The sequence below is a fragment of the Parasteatoda tepidariorum genome, chromosome 7, assembly GCF_982258835.1.
Source record: "Parasteatoda tepidariorum strain Cologne lab strain chromosome 7, Ptep-v5.0, whole genome shotgun sequence".
Classification (NCBI taxonomy): Eukaryota; Metazoa; Arthropoda; class Arachnida; order Araneae; family Theridiidae; genus Parasteatoda; species Parasteatoda tepidariorum.
The window spans coordinates 58,957,103-58,978,181 of record NC_141761.1 but is presented as its reverse complement, the minus strand read 5'-3'; the positions used below and the strand labels follow the sequence as shown (position 1 = coordinate 58,978,181).

The following is a 21,079-nucleotide window of genomic DNA, read 5'->3' as shown; positions in this document are numbered from 1 at the left end:
AAGATTAAAAAAGCATAGGTTAACTTTTTTTCTTTTAAAACGTGCAAGCTTAGAGGAAAGCTGAAATAAAAAAGAGATTTATATTAAATTTTAAACTTTAAAGGGTTGTCGTTAACTTAATACTCGATATTATTTTTAAGGTAAGAGATGCGATTTATATATTGTACGTGACAATGACGGATTAATATTGCTACGGAGCAATTTCGTCAAATTTCCGGCCTTTCATCTTTTAAATAACAGTTTGACATTTAATTCATTTTACATCAGTTTAAATATTAACGAGAGAAGATAAAGTTTTGATTTTAATTTTGAATTACTTTGTGTAAAAACAAACTAAGTACGAAAATCTTTTAATAAACAAACATTTCCATTAACAAGGACTAACAAACCATTGACAATAAAAATGACTTAGGAACTTCGGTTTAAATTCAAGCTACAGCATTTTTTTTTTCAAAAATAATTCGAAATGCGGAAATAATTTCGAAATATATTATTTTTGAAAATCATGCAATGCTCAGTTTTTAATCTCCTTGAAAAATTCAAATTTAGAAGCATTCCTACTAAATTTTTATTATTTTAAATCACGCCATTTGTTTTCTTTTTTAAAAACATTTTTTTGTAAAATAATGTAAATACTGAAATATGCGTGAATTTTTCTTTTACAAGGAAATACAAGAGCTTACAAATATTTTATATCTAATATTTGGAATACACACTAAACATAAAATTACTATTTAAAAAAAAGGTTCAAAAATTTATAACTTCATAAAACTTTACGGATAATTATCATTAAAAATTTTTGGACAATTTACTGCACCTCCCACTATTTATAAATAAGCCTGCTCAAAAAGTACTTTTTCGTTGAGAATGATTCATAATAAAGTCAATCAAGAAAAGAGCTTAGTGGAAGAAGGTCTAAAGAGACGTTTTTGAAAAAAAAATTATATCTTGAGGAAAGAACGTTCAAACTAATTTAACTATAAAATATTGCTTATTTTGCTTAGTTAATATAAATCGGAGAAATCATTGAAACAACTAAGTGACAATCTTTGAAAGCTTTCAAAATGGAAGGTTTCAATCGCATCGGGAAACAAAATATCGATATCAAATTTAAACACCATGGATGCGAACACAATGACCACTTGAGTTTGATCTTTATTTCCTGTGATAGTAGAGTATTCATTTTTAAGCTTATTTAATCGGATTCTCTAAAAATGTTGCGTAGATCCTTCCATTCACATATCTCTAAGTTCAAGTAGCCCTTCACTGAAAAATGTTGTGCACATCTACAGTTAGACAGTAAAGCATTGATTTTTAAAGAAATTAAAATTACATAAATCATTTGCATGTCAAGCTCTAACAGAAATATTTGCACGGGAATTTGTTCATTTTGCCCACAAACTACATTACATTGCGGTTGCAAAAGATTGCTATTTTAATTTTTTTTTCTTTTTATTAAACATTTTTCTCGGGTAACAGTGCTATTTGTTGAACTAATACACAAAAACTTACTGAAAACTTTCTTGATTTTTAAAGTAGAACAGTTTTATTTCCTTCCGTATTTCTTTAAATTATTCTCCAACGGGGTACCATACAACGGTTTTGTAAAATGAAAATTTCAATCAAACACTTAACAAACTATATCTGATAAAACAATAATTCTCTAGTTACGGTTAAAGAATTTTTTTTTTTTTTTTTTTTTTTTTTTTAATTACAACTGACTTTAAAATTTCAAAGTAATTACGACAAAATTAAACACTTTAATAACTGAACAAAACACCAATTTCTAGATTTGAAAAAAAACTTAAGAATTGGAAATTCAAACTAAAGTTTCATTTACCAGTATTCCCCATTTTTAATTAAAACCTAAGAATTCTAAAGTTGGGAGCTTATAGCTTCTAGAAAGGAAAATTAATTGGAAAAGAGCGAGCTTGATGAAATAGCTTGCCCCTTTCGGCTCATGTGTAGCAGAATTTGGAGAGAAACAGCGACACGATAGGCTATGTTACATCTAATTAACCAATTCGCATAATAAACCAAAAGACCTGAATAAACAGGGAGGAACTTTTAATATTCATAAAGCGAGGATCTGAAAATGTATCACGTAGCCAATGATGCAGGTAATTAAACAAAAATTCTCTTCGGTAAATGAACAGTTACTTGAATGAGAATTGTTATTCAAAATAGAAGTGTATTCTTCTCAAGTCATCAGCCTCCTGCAGAGAGAACGTTTAACGTAATTCCAAGTTAGGAATGTATTTTTCTAATTCAAATTATGCCTTGACTAAATATAGATTGTTTCGTAATATTTACTTACTCGTTTTATATATATATATATATTATATATATATATATATATATATATATATATATATATATATATATATTATATATATATATATATATATATATATATATATATATATATATATATATATATAGCAAAATAAATAAATACAAAATAACACGAAGAAAATATATTTTTCAAGTGCTTCTCACACTATTGTATCGATATATTTTGCTTTGGCTATATTAATACAATATTAGAAAGCACTCTTTTTTGCGGATATAATCGTGTGGGTTGATAAAAAGATTATATCTTTTATTTTCCGGATTTTTTAAAAAAAATTTATCTTTTTTTCTTCGGATTTTTTTATTTTTATCCCCCAGTTTGTTATTTTTTTATTATTATTTTCTCTTGCCCCCTTTTTTCATATGTCTGTAATTTTCCTTTGTTTTATCGTCATTTTGAATTTTACATATATGTATCCAAAATCTTTATTAAAATTGGAGCCGGAAACAAATGCAAATTAAGGGTCGCCCCAAATAAATTATTTATACAAGAATGGGGGGAAACGCTATCGAATCATAACGAATCATTATCGAGGTAAACAAAATGGAAAACTCCAAATTTGTTAGTTGACTGAATAAACTTTTGGAGGTGTAATTTCAACTCCTCCCATTTTCTCGGGCTATCAAACCACATTTTGATGTTTTTAATACCGCTTTTCTCATAAGTTATTCATTAGATTTTAATAGCATTTTTCTTTCACGCTTAAAAATTTATTTGCGACCCCTGGTGTGTCGCAATTTATTTTACTTCTTTTTTGCCAGCGCCACTTTATTTTAAGGACTCTAAAGCTACATACTAAGGGCAGTGATTACGCAACACCTCGTAATATTTATACCCGATTCTAAATTCGTCGGATAAACTTAAACCGGTAGCATTTATAAAGTCCAAAAGTAAGTTTTAAACTAAGTTAAATAATATTTTACTCACATACGTCAATAATCAAATATCCTCGAATGAGTTTGAACGCAATTTGTTATAGATAAGCGCAAAGAATTTTGATTTAAAGCTAATTTAATGGACTTTAAAGTAAATACGCATGTATATACAGAGAACGAAATACGCTTGGAATGTTAATAACTGAATTCAGTTGATAAACCGATTCAGATTATTCAGTAATTGCCTGAAGCCTGAAAATTAAGAATTTAAAGGAGAGGAATTTCAATTCGCTTGACTTACTAGCCAAATAATGAAAGCAAATATGAAAAATAAAATTGATTACTCTAAAATTTCAATTCCGTAACAATTTCAGAAGTGACAAATCGATCGAATGGTAAAACCCCTTTTCCGAGATGTTTGATGGAATATTTTGTAAAATTGGAAAAACTGATTCTTACTTTAATCTAATATCGGCTGTTACGCAATCTGATCCAAGGTGAAACGGTAGAATTAAGTGCACGCTTAAAAATTTCAAGGCGAATTGAACGAAATATCATTCAAATTAGTTATAACCTTCATACGGTATGAACTTGAACCATATTACAGAGCAAATTAAACCTTCTTAGACTTGATTAAAACGATGATAAAGTTCAACTTGAACAGAAATTTAAGATTGTACTAAATATGGACGGTATAATGGTACAATGTTCCGTCAATATTAAACCGTTAAACCGTTTTTTTCTATAAGTATGTCTCATAAAGTGATTTTCTTCAATTTATTGTACTTATAAATATTACGACTGTTTATAAAAATTATTGTGTGCATTGATCTAAAACTATTGAAGAGAATTTTAAAAAAAGCTTTTGTACGCAATAGTATAATTTTCAAAATTAGAAAAAAATTATTTTGGAAAAATATTATTTACTGTTTAATTGTTGAAAAGCTTATCTAATGCTCGTTCCATCAAACTGTTAAGCATACAATTTTTTTTTTCATCCATTTAATTAAATAACTAAATTTTAAATTTCCAAACTTAATAATTATTCGATAGCAATTGTTAAGCAAAGAAAAAAAATAAAGTTGCAAATTTCATTTTACCGGAAACAAATTGATTTCGCTCAAGCTCTGAATTTTGCCATTTTCTCGAACTATTTTTATATAAATGAGTATGAAAACTCTCCGCAATTTTTTTATTCGACTTAATAGCTCCAAAATAATGGCAAAACAGGCACACACAAAAACGGAATTAGCAATTTTTTTTTTCTTTTTAGGGGTACAATGGGTACAATTTTACGGAAACAATTTGTCCTGTTTTGTTCAAAAATTAAATTTTGTCATTTCGTCGAACATTTTTACAAAAATGAGTATTAAAACGATGTGAAATTTTTTTTTTAATTCGATAGTTCCAAAGTAAAGCGAAATAACAAAAAACAGGGTTGGCAAAATAGGCAAAAAGCTGAGTTTGCTAAAATCAAGATTTAAAAAATTAAATAAAATGAATAGAATTTGATTAAAATCATTGCCGTCTCGGTTTTTTCAAATTTTATTGGTTATTCAGCATTTGACCCAGATAATTAATTCAGCATTTGAGCAAGTTTTCAAGTATTAAAAATTTAGACCACGAACGCTTTTCATTTTCAACATACTAACGCTTGGTGCCATTATTAAAATAAGCATAGAGGGCCAAAGATAGGATAAACTTGATCCAACAGTCATGAGTAACTGTTGCTAACTCACAACAGTTGTGAAAACAGCATATTATTTGCAAAAAAAACCATAATTTTATTTGACGACGGAGCCTACATAAAACGGCCTTAACGGAAAAAGATAACAAAATTTGTCGCGAATATAAATCAATTAATTGAGAACACTTAGACTCTTCACATCAACGGACTTCGCCAATTGGCCAGTTTAGTACACTTGAACATCTTAAAAAATTGCTAACGTTAAATTTTATCACTCGTCAATTTGTATTAAAATATAAATATCTTTTAACCGTTTATAGAGCCACTTTTGTACTAAAGTTATATTAAAATATTTTGGAGAATGAGATTGATTTATAAAAAGAATTTAAGTTTAGCTTATTATCTAAAATCAATTTGATGTTATTATATATATTTATGTAGACAAAGCCCTTCAATATCTTTTAAAAAAAGCTGAAATTGTTCACACAAATCATGGGTGGAAAAATTCAATATCTTGATATCGACATTTAAAAATAAATGAAGCTGACGAGACCTACACTTCCCACGGCCTTATAACTATATAGCGTCAACGACCTTATAACTGCCTTAATTTGCTTGATGTAAGTAAAAGTAATATTAAAACAACCACGTTCTCCATTCGTAAATGAGACGAATGATTAGCTCCACTTATTTAAGCAAATATCTCTTACTTGTGATCACAACATATTAATAAAATAAACACCTAAATTTTGATCTAGAGTTATGTGGCTGAGATATTTTAGTACACAGATGATAGGTAACATTTAAAAAAAATATCAGATCTGTCAGCTTAAATGTTCCGACACTTTTTCTACAAAAGTACTTTTTTACAAAACTACAAATCACTGCGTTTTTGCAATAGTTGTATATGAGCTACGTCTAGTTATTGAAAAAAAATCGAATAAGTGAAGAAAAAACCAAAAAGGCCATAAAAAAAAGCATTCGAACCGAAAATATTGTTTTCTTCTATCATTACCAAGGGAACAGATAATTCGTTTATAGATGAAATTCTGATATATCGATTGAATATACTTAACTCATAATAACCTATTTTTATAATAACTTATGGGGGAACAACAAAGTCTGTAAAAAAAGGATTCTTTCCTGAATTTAGACACGATTGAGATTAACTTAACACATTTTTTTTTCTTTTAGTACATATTTTTATCTTCATTTTATCATGCTACAAATACAAAAATTTTAAAAATTAGCACTTATATATTACAATATTGTTATTTGAGCAATTATTATTTTAAATTGCGTTAAGCGTTTAGATCAATCCATATAAATATATAAAATATTACATCTAACTATAATGCATCAATACCAAGTGCTTCCATCTTTTTCAGTTGTCTCAAGTGCTAGTTTTACAATTTTTCTTGACGATCTACTCTCATAATACTCCACCTCATATGTTTTTAAAGTAGCGACCAAAATTCTGCAGTCATCTTCATTTTGAGTATATTTTTTGGCTTCTGGGCCCACATATACACCGAAGAGCCATTACATTATGACCACCCTCCATCGATAACAATGGGCTCGCCCAGGTTTTCATGGTTTCTCGCCCAGGAACAATGTTTTCATGGGGCACATTAGGACCCATAATCCTCATAGAACCATCCCTGACGTCTGTAAGCTACTTGAACATAGTTCACCCATCCATGGCAACAGTTTTTCCTGCAGGGGATGGTGTTTACCAACAGAATAATGCACCATGTCATAAGAGTCGAATCGTCGAGGAACATTCCAGTGACTTTCAAGTCATGTCTTGGCCCCCAAATTCACCTGACCTTAATCCAATAGAGTATTTGTGGTCCTACTTGGAAAACCAAATTCGTGCTGCCACGCTACCTCCTCGCAATGTGAGGAGATTGCAGAACCAGTTCGTGAGAGCTTGGTACCAGATACCTTAGACTACCTATCAGCACCTTGTGGAATCAATGCCACGGCGGGTGCTAGCAGTTTTGAGGGCTAAAGGTGGTCCTACATGTTATTAGCAGGGTGGTCATAATGTAATGGCACTTCGGTGTATATATCTATTTGTTCCATAACTATCAATAACCCTTTGCAACATTCATTAAAAATTATTACAGCTAAATAAGTTGCGATTACAACTAGTTATGTTGAAAGAACCTTTAATTCTTTTTCTTAGATAATTTAACAAATTTTGTAAATAAAATAGTTGAAATAATATTATTTTACAAAAATGTCTTGACAGGAGTGAGCAAATGCATTAATCAACTAAGCGCACAAGTTCACGTGAGCATACATGTCACAGCCGGTACTGCGTCATGCGCCAAACATTAAGCTGTAGCTTTTAAATTTTTTCAAAAATCAATTCAATATTTTGATATAATAGTACTCTTAAAAGAATAAACTATTGAAAATTAAATTACTATTTTTTTTATCCCTCTGAAAGCATCTAAAATCATGACTAGGCAGCGTTATTTAATAATATTCTGCAGATTGTTATTATTAAAGTATATATATTATTACAAACATGGTAACTTCAAATCATATTATTAATAAAGCTAATGAACAAACAAAGATGACTATGAAAAAGAGATTGGTTATAGAACAATTGGTTTTACTTATAATTACATAAACATTTGACTCAAAACATCAACAATAGCCTGAAAAATAAAATAACGAAAACATTTAAAGCGGTTCAGAAACAGAAGTAAAACAATAAGAAAAATTTTTTGATGAAACGAAAAGAACTGTTGCCATCGGCAAGAGAGAAATAAAGTTTTTATTTTTGAAGGAAAAAACATATTCCAAGTGTAACAGCAATTCTATAATAAAAATAAAAAAAATCAGAAGAACGTAAAGAACTGAACGTGAGAAAATGAGAAAACGCACGGAATACAAAACAATTTCAAGGATTTAAATGGAGAGAAAAAATTGCACAATAATAAAAAAGAATATTCACGCAAGGCTGAAATATAATAGGTTTAAAACCATTTAAACAAGCTAAAATAAATCCCTTTTTTCATTTGGATTTAAATATTGCATATTTCATTAACTGACACAGTACTTATTACGATAAAAATAATGTTCGAATTTTTTAAAACTATTTTCTTTCAGTAATTAACAACAATGAGGCTTATAATATGTATTTTAATAAATTTCTTTCAAAATAAAAATATGATGCATTAGAGTACTGTAAGTTAGCTTGCTCGTAGTGGTAATTCTCACAATATAATATAAGGAAAAAAGGAATTTTTCCTTAACACTCACGAAATACAATAATAAGGACACATTAAATTATTAATTGCCTAGGAATTAAAAATGAAATACTATTAAAGAAACCTCTTTTGAAGATTCTGTAAAAGTGCTTTTACTGCTACGTCACTCTACCGGTAGAAAAAAACGTTCTCAGGGGCACAAGGGAAATTAATTCGGTGACTTAAATCATAACTTATTTTAGAGCAAAATATCTTTGAATATAGCAGGACAATAAAATTAATTTTTCCAAAAGAAATACGTAGTACAAAAAAGGACACATTAAATTATTTATTGCCTAGGAATTAAAAATGAAATACTATTAAAGAAACCTCTTTTGAAGATTCTGTAAAAGTGCTTTTACTGCTACGTCACTCTACCGGTAGAAAAAAACGTTCTCAGGGGCACAAGGGAAATTAATTCGGTGACTTAAATCATAACTTATTTTAGAGCAAAATATCTTTGAATATAGCAGGACAATAAAATTAATTTTTCCAAAAGAAATACGTAGTACAAAAAAGGACACATTAAATTATTTATTGCCTAGGAATTAAAAATGAAATACTATTAAAGAAACCTCTTTTGAAGATTCTGTAAAAGTGCTTTTACTGCTACGTCACTCTACCGGTAGAAAAAAACGTTCTCAGGGGCACAAGGGAAATTAATTCGGTGACTTAAATCATAACTTATTTTAGAACAAAATATCTTTGAATATAGCAGGACAATAAAATTAATTTTTCCAAAAGAAATACGTAGTACAAAAAAGGACACATTAAATTATTTATTGCCTAGGAATTAAAAATGAAATACTATTAAAGAAACCTCTTTTGAAGATTCTGTAAAAGTGCTTTTACTGATACGTCACTCTACCGGTAGAAAAAAACGTTCTCAGGGGCACAAGGGAAATTAATTCGGTGATTTAAATCATAACTTATTTTAGAGCAAAATATCTTTGAATATAGCAGGACAATAAAATTAATTTTTCCAAAAGAAATACGTAGTACAAAAAAGGACACATTAAATTATTTATTGCCTAGGAATTAAAAATGAAATACTATTAAAGAAACCTCTTTTGAAGATTCTGTAAAAAGGCTTTTACTGCTACGTCACTCCACCGGTAGAGAAGATTGTTCTCAAGGGCACAAGGGAAATGAATTCGGTGACTTAAATCATAACTTATTTTAGAGCAAAATATCTCTGAATATAGTAGGACAATAAAATTAATTTTTCCAAAAAAAAAATACGTAATATAAAAAAAGGACACATTAAATTATCCTTTGTGGATTTATCCATTGAGTTTTCTGTAAAAGTGTTTTTACTGCAACACCATTCTATCAATAACATTTTTGTTTACAATGGCAAAGGGAAACCGATTGACTGACATAAATCAAAACATAATTTTGATTTATAATCTCTTGGATTATAATTTTAAAAAAATACAATTAAATCCCATTCAGAGATGTGAACGACATTATAAGGATCAAATTAAATAAATTTACTAATTAAATAAATTTATAAATTAAATAAATTTACATTAAGTGAAAAATCTAATAAATCAAGTTAACAAAACAAAATTTTACTTTATAAATATATTTGAAGCAAAACGTAAAAGGAGGTAGAAGGCTGAAAGAAACTGAAGTCCTAAGGGTGTCTTAGAATTGTGGAGTCCATATTTATCCGAAGGAAGTAAAGCCTCCAAAAGTTTTTCTTTTTAGAGAATTTTTGAACAAAACCAATAACTGAAAAGTTTTTAAAAACTCAATAGAAAAAACAGGAGGAGAAAATCAATATACCACTATCAAAGACGCTTCCATCAACAAATTGGTTTACTCTGTGAGAGAATTTATCTGGCTAAAACAATGAATCAAAGAACAAAACTGGATTAAAGTGAAAAAGGGAAAACAATTTCACCAATGAAGTTTTCTTTTTAATGAACAGTTCTTTTATAACAACCAGAGCCCTCATCGCAAAATCGTTTTAAAAAATGTGTTTTCCTTTTATTGTTTTAAATAAAACTTATTACAATTGTTAAAATTCGTAGATGTATTTGATTTACGAATATTAAAACAAGGGCAGAAAATTTAACTTTGCGAAAAAAATTGTTTTTTCACCTTTGTAGCCAATTGTTACGTTCATTTAATAATGCCCCTCAAGTTGAGTTTAGGTAAGTTAAGTTAGTTGAATTAAGGTACTTTGTAACTGTTATGCATTTTCATTACTAAGGGCCAGATTTTGGTGACACATATTTTGATTTTCGAACTCAGATTTCTTTTAGGGTGACATTTTTGAAATTTTGATTTTTTGTGGGGGTGGCTTCATTTCTTTTTTCTTTTTTTTTTTTAATTTTAGGACATTTATTTCTACATTCAAGGGTATCAAGAGCATTTCAGTTTTCTTTTAGCAAATGACATTTTTATATGAAATTTTTCTAATATTTTTACGCTTTACTTTGAACTCACACTATCTTCTGCAACCAAATATTCCCCATTTGCATTTTTTTTAAACTTTAATCAAAATTGCATATAGATTACATATTCTAATACAATTACATGAAAATTTGAAATAGAAGGGTTTGAGCTTTAAAAAAAAAATTGTTGAATTATGAAAAAACAATTTCTATTTTAAAGCATTTTTTTATTGTTTCTAAAGGCATTTTTAAAGAAATTTTTTCTCCATTCATTATGTACAAAAAGTAACTTAATTTTATTTATGCAAAATAAAATAAATAATAAATAATAATATTTTGGTTTCAATGAGCAATTACAACTAACACAGAAATAATGTTTAAAAATAAAATTTTACTAAAGTCCCTTTTATCACCAGAATAATTCTTACAAAAATTGTATTAAGAGATAGAATCTAACAAAATTTTTAACTTATTCCTTTATCATTTAAACTTATATTTTACATTTTCAGAAAAAAAAAATTTAAAAATTTCAACCAAACACACAAAACGCATAAGCTCAGAAAAAACGCATAAGCTCAGATTAACGCATAAGCTCAGAAAAAAAATCTTAGTTATTTTTTTCTACAACCTACTATTGTCTAATGTCCTTTTTCAAAGATGGCAAATGATTCTTAAGCTCCCGGGAATTACTTTGTGGACTTATATTTGACATTTATTATTTTTAAGTATTCTTTTCTTTTACTTTTTTAATAATGGCAGCACGTAACTTGTCTTCCGTTGATAATGTAAAAAAAAAATTTTACAACTCTAACTCGAAAGTAGTTCATTGGTAAGAAAAGACTTTCTTTAATGCGTAAAAATGTATTTATTTTTATTAAATTTATTATTAGCAAATATTTTAGTTTCTACCATCGTAAGAATACTTATTTTCTCTCGAAATTTCATATAATTTTCAATTGAAAGGGATTATTTTACCATCACGTTTCAAACGTTTACGTTTTTTTTCCAACTTTTTTTCAAAAAAAAAGTCATTTTAACACTTTGTCGAAAGATCGGGAGATATCCCCGTTTCGCAATAGTAGTTGGTTGCAGCTGTTAAAAAAAGCTCGATGACTAACCTATACTCAGGCGAAATTCGTTCGGTCGGCAAAGTGTTAAAACAGTAACCTAATCTCCGTTGCAAGAAACCATGCAACCTCTGTTCAAAAAACAATTATCCCAATGATGAGAACTTGTTTGCATCTAAGTGCACGCCAAATGAATGCCAAGCTACCAGCGCGAACGAATATCAACATCGCCAAACTCCTGAAACGACACTGCACAGCCTTCTTTTTGCTAGCTTTCTTAAATCGCAAGAAATGAGAAAAACAATTTCTTCAACAGCAAAACAAAAGTAAAAATTCTTTATCTCCGCATAAGACGCATGTCAGCATAAAATGTGACATTTTTAGTGGTCCAATCAAATCCAATGCTCTTGCAACGTCATATAGTTTGTTTGTTTTTTCAAGAACGAATGTTCTCACTTATCAAAATATATCGCCAAATTTTCTTGATTTCAATAAAACTACGAAACCATAACCTTTTTTAAAAAAATAATTCTATAATATAGTTAAATCCTATATCGCCATGGTCTTTTCTTAACTTGAAACGTAGTATAGCTGATTTCATTACAATTCAAACATACAAAATATTGCAAAATAACAATTTGAACATTAATAGGTAAACGAGAGTAGTAAGGTTTGGGGGCAATATAGTGATGTCTTTTTTTTTTCTGGTCAAATTTTTTTCCCGAAACTGTTCTTTAGCATTGTTTGCAGATAAATTCCCGTAATTCTACCTATATAGAAAAGCACAATACACATAAACAACTTATTTTTTTCTTGAAAATCACGGTATTTTTTTTTTTTTTTTTCCAAATTCGCTCTCAAAAAAATCGGATCTTATAAAAATTTGACGATGTGGGTAGTCATTATATCGGTCCCAGCTTTTCCATTATATCCACTACATTATATTATCACAAAACTTACAGAAATTCAAGTCAGTGTTCAAAGTACAATTGAAGATTTTCATCCCATAAATAAAAACAAGCGAATGAAAAGCCAGGAAAAAAATTAAAGATGGAAATTTCTATCCTATATCTAAAAATATCGTCTCACAGTAAATACGAATAAGTATTCTCAAATAAAAACCGGCAATATATCTGCTTCCAGTGGGTAAACTAAATAAATCTTTATATCTGATCTGATCAAGAGCTTCACCAAGGAGGTACTTCATTAGCTTAGTAGTACTAATAAAAGAAATCGAATCCACTCCAGGATTATAGGAATATCCTATTTCTCGAGAACTCCTTTTTTATGGTGCAATATAGTGTTACATATAAAAAAGAAAAGAGCAATTTTCGGGGCACTATAGATCCCAGTATTAAAATGTCAGTAATTCAAGACGTCATAATTTATGCAATAAAATTTCTGTTATTAATGATAATATCACTTTTATTTATAAAGTAGTCTTTTCAATATTTAAATTAACATGTAGCAACAAAAGAAAATTTATTCTATTATAAAGGCTTTTTCGGCATTCAATTACTTTATTTGACGTAAATAAATTACTAATTAATGGCGTTGAAACTTTTTCAGTTAAAAATTAACCGCTTATTGATTGCTAGTAAAAAATGATTCGAAACGAAATATAAAATATTAAGCTGTTACAAATTACAAGTATTTTAGATAAAAACACACTCAATTCTGAAATTTTACAATTCTGAGGTATTTTAGATGAAAACACGCCTAATTCTGAAAATTTACAATTCTGAAGTATTTTAGATGAAAACACACCTAATTCCGAAAATTTACAATTCTGAAGTATTTTAGATGAAAACACACCTAAGTTTACTCATTAGAAGCATCTTTATTGGTCACACCTCAGTTCTTAATTGTTTCTAATTACACAGATGATAGTTAACTAGCCTAAACGCACACGTATTTCAGTTTTCCCAAAAACTGAAAAAAATAATAATTGAAATTAAAAAAATATTTAATTATTAATTTTATTCATGCAAGTATAATATGAATTTTCTTTCACAACATTTAAATTTTAAAGCTCGCTGCTTTTAAATGCTACATGCTAAAAATAATTTGCTTTAATAAATGTTACATCAAACAGTTAAGCAATATTTAAGCTACAGGTTGAATTTTAACAATTAAACTCAGATTTCTTTGAAAATTATCAACAAAAAAAATAATGTATTTTAAACAAACTACGCATTCGAGTACATTTCGCTTTCACATAGGAAGCTAAGCTTTTACAAGTCATTTATTTTTCTAATGATTAAACTTTTCTCAATTAGCCTCATTAAAATAAAATATAAAAAAATTAAAATTAAAAAAACGATTTTGTAAGCTTTAGTTTTAAGTGTTAAATATCTATATTTCCAACTTATCACTGCAATTAATTTTTAAAACTCTAATGGCCATAATGAAGTTAATTTTATTTTAAGTACAATAAACGAAAAAATATTGCTTTAAATTATCACTTGGGCAAATGATATTAAATATATTTTTGATGAAAAAGTTGTTTTTCATACTTCTTAGGCAATTTCTTAAATAAAATTTATAATTGAATGACTTTCATGGCTTATGAATAAAACTTCGAATAGAATTTCTTCATAAGTTAGCACGAATTATAATTTTGAATGAAGATTACAAAGAATGAAATTACTATGATTTACAAAGATTAAAACTTAATAGAGCGACATTAAAATCCTTTATTCATTACAAAGATGTACTAAATAACTTTTCAAATACCCATTTATTCCAAAATGTTAATAATAATCCCATTTTATTTACAAAATATATATGAGTTACCGCAATGAAAAATCCATTAAGTTAAGAAAATTTATAGGTAGCTTATTGTGGAATAGGTTTTATAAATGATAAACAGGGGCTTGAAGATATAAACAAATATTTAAAACTAAGCATTTTGTTAGAAACTTAAACATTTTTAAGAGTTATAATTTCTTTGTTGAAAATCAAAACAAGAATTCTACGATAACTATTAATCTGTCAAAACAAATTTTAATCATAACAATTCAAATATTAAATTATCTTCTTTTTTTATTTGTAAAAATTTATTATTAAGGGGAAAAAATTGGGCTGACATATGGGATTTTTTTTTCCCTCCTTCTATGAAAAACCCAACTAATTAAGAAGAGTTAAAAACTATCAGATCCGAAACTCCACACTATTTATGTAATAACTGACTATTTTATGTAATAACTGAATAATTTGAATTCCAGAACATTTCTCAAAATTTAATTTTTCCCTAACCAAACAAAAAAAAATTTATTTAAAATAATTATTAAAAATAAATTTTGAACTCAAAACAAGAAAAAATCAAAATTTAAAAGAAAATTAATAATTTAAAATTAAATTTAAAAGTTAATTGAAATTTACAAAAAAAAACATTAAATAAATAGTTTGAGAAATTATAAAAATACATACTTAAAAATCTAAATTTAAATTATTACAAAAAATAAAGATTTTATTGCATTATTCAAAAAAAAAAAAAAAAACTATTGCTAATTTTATATATACTCAAGTAATTCACTGAAATATTTTTTTATACACCATTTTAAGTGAATGCATGCATACATAATCTAAGTATGAGAAGACAAACAAAACGAGAGGTTAAGTATCACCACATAACGTTAGTAACAACATTATACGTGAAGTATCGAAACAACATACAACTACATCCAAAAGTACGTAAACATTAAAAAAGTTATAGGCAAATTTATAACACTAGGGACAATTCAGCCCCGATCACAATCACACCAAATGCTTTTGACATGAAACAAAACTAAGTGAAAAGGTGAGTTCTTGCAAGGGACAATAGATTAAAAAATTGCAAGCGGTGATTAAAAAACTTTCTTTTTAAGCCTGATATATTTTGCGCATTTAAATATTCGATAGAATGATTGATTTGACTAATTTCAAGATGATTGATTGATTTGAATAATTGATGATTAAATGATTGATGATTTGAATGATTAGAATGATTGATTTGACTAATTTAATTTTTTTTTAATTATTAAGATAATTTGAATCATTCCACTGTCAATATAAACGAACGAAGTGATTATTACGCAATGCTTCTTTGGGATTAGCGAGCAGTAAGCCAGCAAAACTAATACGCCGATTTTTAATCTTTTGCAGGAGTATTATGAAACAAAAATACCACAAATAAGCTCATGAAGTTAACATCTGAAGGTATGTCTAGGTACTTTAAAAAGTATCGATAGTACCAGCCGGTATCGATACTTTTTTCCGATAGTATCGAAAAATGATTACTTTTTTCAAGTGATAATGTATTAGTAAAAATACATTCCTATGACTCAACTATATTTAATTTACATTTATTACTTTTGTTTATAACAATTAAAGAAGCATGTTATGACCCATAAACTAAGGCCAACTGATCCGCTAAGTCTCAGGTACGCTTACAACGACAGTTAGAAAGTAATTGATCAAATAGCTATTTCAAATTGTTTTTATTCTGCATTTCCTTCATTGCTAAGTAAACTATAGTTGCTGCATTAATTCTTCTTATAATTCAATACTATAATTTTGGTTTATCCAAACCATAATAGGTTAATTTCTAATTCGTCAGGAGATGCTTTGCCAACTGCTACAACTGATTTTACCAACCGCAATTTCTCATACAATTACCGAAATTGGCGAATGGAGCTTACTATACAACACAAATCAATATCGATAATATATTACTATCGATAACAATAAGCCAAAACATAAATCAAAAATTTATAATAATATCGTAAAGTATCGATACTGATACTTTGTCTCGATATTACACGTAGAATACACACTTTTTTTTAATACTTTTTCGATGTGAAATATCAGTACACTTTTGGATAACATGTCTCCAATATGTGCCATTGAAATACCAGGTACATATAAGAAAGCAATATTAAAAGTTTAAAAAATATTTATGCACAACTCAACAAATTAAAACTCATATGTTTAAATATAATTATTGGAATACGAATACAAAACTTACCAATGCAGATTTCTTGCATACTGAAATGTTTAACCCACATCAGTCGAAACAGTAGTCCACATGATTAATCGAGCTTCTGAATCGATCAACAATGACAAGGGGTATTAAAGCACCAGAAATTCAAATAGTCTTGTGATCTTAATTAGAGATTGTAGTCCCACGTGAAATATGTTTGTTTTAAGTCTTTGACCGAAACACACACATTGAATCCAAGTTCTCAATCTTCGTCGCGATTATGTAAAATACTTTGTATCTAAAATTATTATGCGTTACGAGTATCGAAATTTATTAACGAATATTAAAACGAAATTAATTTTATGACAAATCTGCTGATAGGAGAAAGTCTCTTTTAGTTTAATATTTTAGAAAACTATATTATTGAGTCAGTCATTAATGAGAGTAGAATCGAGTTTTAACTTTCATCTCTCCTTTTTAATAATAAAATTACATCAACTGTAATTAATTTTTAGCAATCAGCAAAGGCGAATATTTTTAAAATTAAATAATACAATTTTATTAGTTATTGGTATTATAATTGAGAAACTGAAAAACAAACTACTTTAATTACTGAAACAAATAATTTGTAACCTAAACTATATAATTAATTTTTTAATATAACGTTGTCAGAATTCATTAATAAAAACTTTTCAATTTTATATATTTGCCCAACAATTAAAATTAAAAAGATCTCATTTGAATTCAGAATTCAACAAACATGGATCAGCCAGGAAAATGTGAGAATGAAGTCTTTTCCATTTCACGTACTAAAACAACAGATAGTTCCGATAGGCACGGGACATCCCACCGATTAATTGCATGCAAAATCAGAGGGGCCGGTTAATCATGAAATTGAGCCTGCCGTAAAATTATCAACTACTCAGTAATCATCAAATCCTAATGAAATTATCAATGCAACATAGGTTCATGATTTGAAATTTCCAAAAATTAGCCACGTGGGCGCATTCCAGATAATGGAGCTCAAGCTGACGAACATTTGAGAAGAATAATCCTCTGAGCTGAAAGGAATACTGACTAGAAACCGATACGAGGCACCAACTCCCCCAAACAGAGTAGAGAGAGTTGGTGGTCGGAGGTGGCAGGCACGGGGGTCGACGAGTGCAGCGCCCCAAAACGATAACTGGCGACCGTAGACAAACGTAACTCACGCCCCTTTTCGAAATTGGTAAAATAACTGAGGGAAAAGACCATTATCTTCCTTCAACTAAATGTCCAGAAATCAATATAACAGAAAAAGAAGTGTTCGAATTGACTGGAACAATTTTCTAAATTGGTAGTAGTTTAGAAAATAATAACTATGTAAAAATATATTCAAAATAAGGAATTTTTAAAAAAGTTATTTTATTTAGCATTACGGAAGAAACGATCGAGGACAATCAGATAAATGCAAATAAGGAGGGAAAATATACTTTTTTTCCTCTTCATTAACTACAATAGACAGTCAATTGTCGAAAGTATTGAACGTAATTCATTTAGCTTTAAGGTATTATATTCTGATGTAAGTGCACTATATCTTTGTTAGCACCAGTTTTAAAGCTATTGGACTAAGTATACAGAATGTATGAAAATTCTAGTTTTTGATAGAAAGCACAGGTATTCAATTAAAATTTGTGTTTTTATTTATTGATTGATTCCTAAAGTACATATAAGAATATGCATAAAATAGCATATCGGGTAGCATATCGGGTAAAATAGCATATATTTATGTTAATTCATACAATTAATTCATGCTTAATATCATTCAAAATGCAGGTGGTTGGTATAAACTTTAGAATTTTAAAAAAAAAGGGGGGGGAGGTTTTGGTTTTAAATCCATGATCTGGGCAATTCTGATCAACAAAACCGGAATACACAAAACCTAGGAACTACTCTGCTCAACAAGAAAAATAATTTCTTTTGCTCTATTTTAATAACCCTGAATCGTCAGTTGCCCCACTGTTTTTACTTTTCCGGTAATAGCAACATTTTAGTTTACGAATGAAGCAAAAATCAATTTTAAAGTGAATTTCCAATCACCCTTTAGAACATCAAGCTATTAATACACAAAAAAAAAAATTTTCGAATTCAGTAAAAATATTGCAAGAATCACTTCTCATCAATAGTTCGAGCAGGCAACAAATTAATAAGTACAGAAATATTGCAAACAAAAAGTAACGATTGATAAGTTAATAAATCCAAAATTTTAAATTGTTGTACCTTTGATTTCAAATGAATATTCGATTATAGATTTTGAATACATGATTTCTAAAGAATTTATCAGCTGAAACTTTTGATGAATTTGGATGAATATAGAGATTTAATGGTACAAAAGTTGAATGCAATTATACCGCGCCAATTTCATAAAAAAAAACTATAAAAACAGTGTTATAATATTTGCGTTATTACATAGAAAACCTTTAATTATTTACGTTTAAGATATTTTAATAACTTTTTTAGTGTATTATGCATTTGTTAATACTGCTAATTCTAGAAATATTTGTCGAAGGCTAATTAATAAATCAAGTTTTTTGAAAATGCTGTAACTTTGCAAAGCACCAGGGTAATTGTATACAGTATATTCTAATCTACCAGATATGCAATAGGCTTCTCACTAGCGCCGTATGTACACAGTAGGGTTGATACGAAAAACTGAATTTGCTAAGACTCATAACCAGGAATAAGATATTGTTGATAAATGCCCTTTTGTATTTTTTGCATTTTCGGTTGTTGTTTTCCTTTAATCAGTTTTTTTTTTTTTTTTGCTTATTGTTTTATTTATCAGAATTTTGCTCCCTTTATTTAATCAGTTTTTATAACATTTGTATGATTTCGTTTTAAGAGCATTTTGTTTGAGAACTCATTTTTTTTTTTTTTTTTTTATGTAAAATACTTTTAGACAATTTTTTTTTTCTTTTGAAAAAAAAGCTAATATAAGACATGTTTTTGCCATTATACTCAATTTTAAATTTTAATGTCATATTTTAACGTTTCTTAGAAACTTTTTTTCTTTTGAATTTTTAAGGGTTTTTTTAAAAATAAAAAAAAAATTAAGTCATCAACAACCTAGCTCTGCTTATAACGATAATCTTTTAATTAGGTTGTTTACAATGAGCCCTCACTGCTCGAATTATTGCAAACAATCTGGAAAAAATCAGCCTAACTACGCAATGAATAATATATTTTCTAATTAACCTAAATATATATGTGGGCTCATTTCAATACACCTGAAAGCTATCAGTCTGATTTGAAAATACTAAAAACTTTTCTAATTAGCTTGGCGCATTGCAAAATTAATGAGTCTGTTTGAAAAAACCTGGATACAAACCTGGACACAAAAAATAAAACATAAAATTGAAAATATTCATTAAATGACATTTTTGACATAAGAATCGCAGAATTCTTATACTATGATTGAGTAATTTTAAAAAATTGCTGTATACCTTTCAGATAAATAACATAGCGATGTAAAACAACTGTTCCAAAAATAAACCACATTTTTTACTCCGAAAGAAACGTATTTCGTTACGACGTCAGCTTGTAAACTGAGTTTTTCACTTTTTTTCAATACAAACTTAGAATAGATTTTAAAAACTAAACTTAGAAAAGAACTTGAAACCTAAACTGTGCACAGAGCCTGCATAATTATGTTTTAAAAAATGCTAAGTTAAAGATAGAGGGGTAAATTTTAAAAAAAAAAAAAGTATTAATATAACAAAGTATTTGATTTCACATATTTAGTCTTGAATTTTTTATTAATGCTCCTAGTAAGTTTAACTCAGATGAATATCATTATTTCAGATAAAAAAACGTTAACCAATATTATATATGCATAAATTTTCGTAAAATTTTGAAAAGCTTTTTTATTGAACGCGGTTAGAACTAAAAAATAAACATCCATAATAAACCTTGAAAAATAAAAAACCCTTTGGACAAAACTATAAATAAATAATGTGTATAAATATTTCTTTTCAGGCGCAAAAAACGTTCTAGATAAAAATAAATAAAAAAAATAAAGGAAATTTGCATTATTAATATTTTTATTGACAAATTCTGAAGTTAATTTATAGTCAGATAGTTTTGTTGACATGTAGAGAATAAAGAAACATGATTCAAATATACTATCTCGAATTTCAAATTTTTAATTGAATTTTAAAGTATTTACTTTAAATGATATATCTTAAATGTAAATAATCAAATAAAAAAAAACACTAAATTTAACTGTGTTGACACAGTACAGTAATATTTAAAAAAGCAAATAAACTAGACTTTCTAATTCCAGGATTTTTCTGAATCAATCCTTAGTTAAGAGGGCTCAGAAGTAATATTTCCCAGCGACAAATATTTAAAGTTAATTTTTTTTATTCATTGTAAAAATTTATAAAAAATAAAAATAATTATTTTAAAAAAAATACATACTAAAT

The 21,079-nt window shown here is 27.8% G+C and overlaps 1 protein-coding gene across 8 annotated transcripts in view; it reads right to left on the bottom strand.

Moving 5' to 3' along the window:
• Positions 1 to 21,079, bottom strand: part of LOC107448785 (multiple PDZ domain protein) — a 684,699-nt gene that overhangs the window by 612,650 nt on the left and 50,970 nt on the right. The window contains exon 1 of one of the 8 annotated variants that reach the window (XM_071183407.2): positions 16,662 to 17,750. The exons of the other annotated variants lie outside the window; for them this stretch is intronic. The gene's annotated coding sequence lies outside the window, so the exon portion shown is untranslated. Of the gene's footprint in view, positions 1 to 16,661; positions 17,751 to 21,079 lie in introns of those variants that run through there. 8 annotated transcript variants of the gene reach the window in all.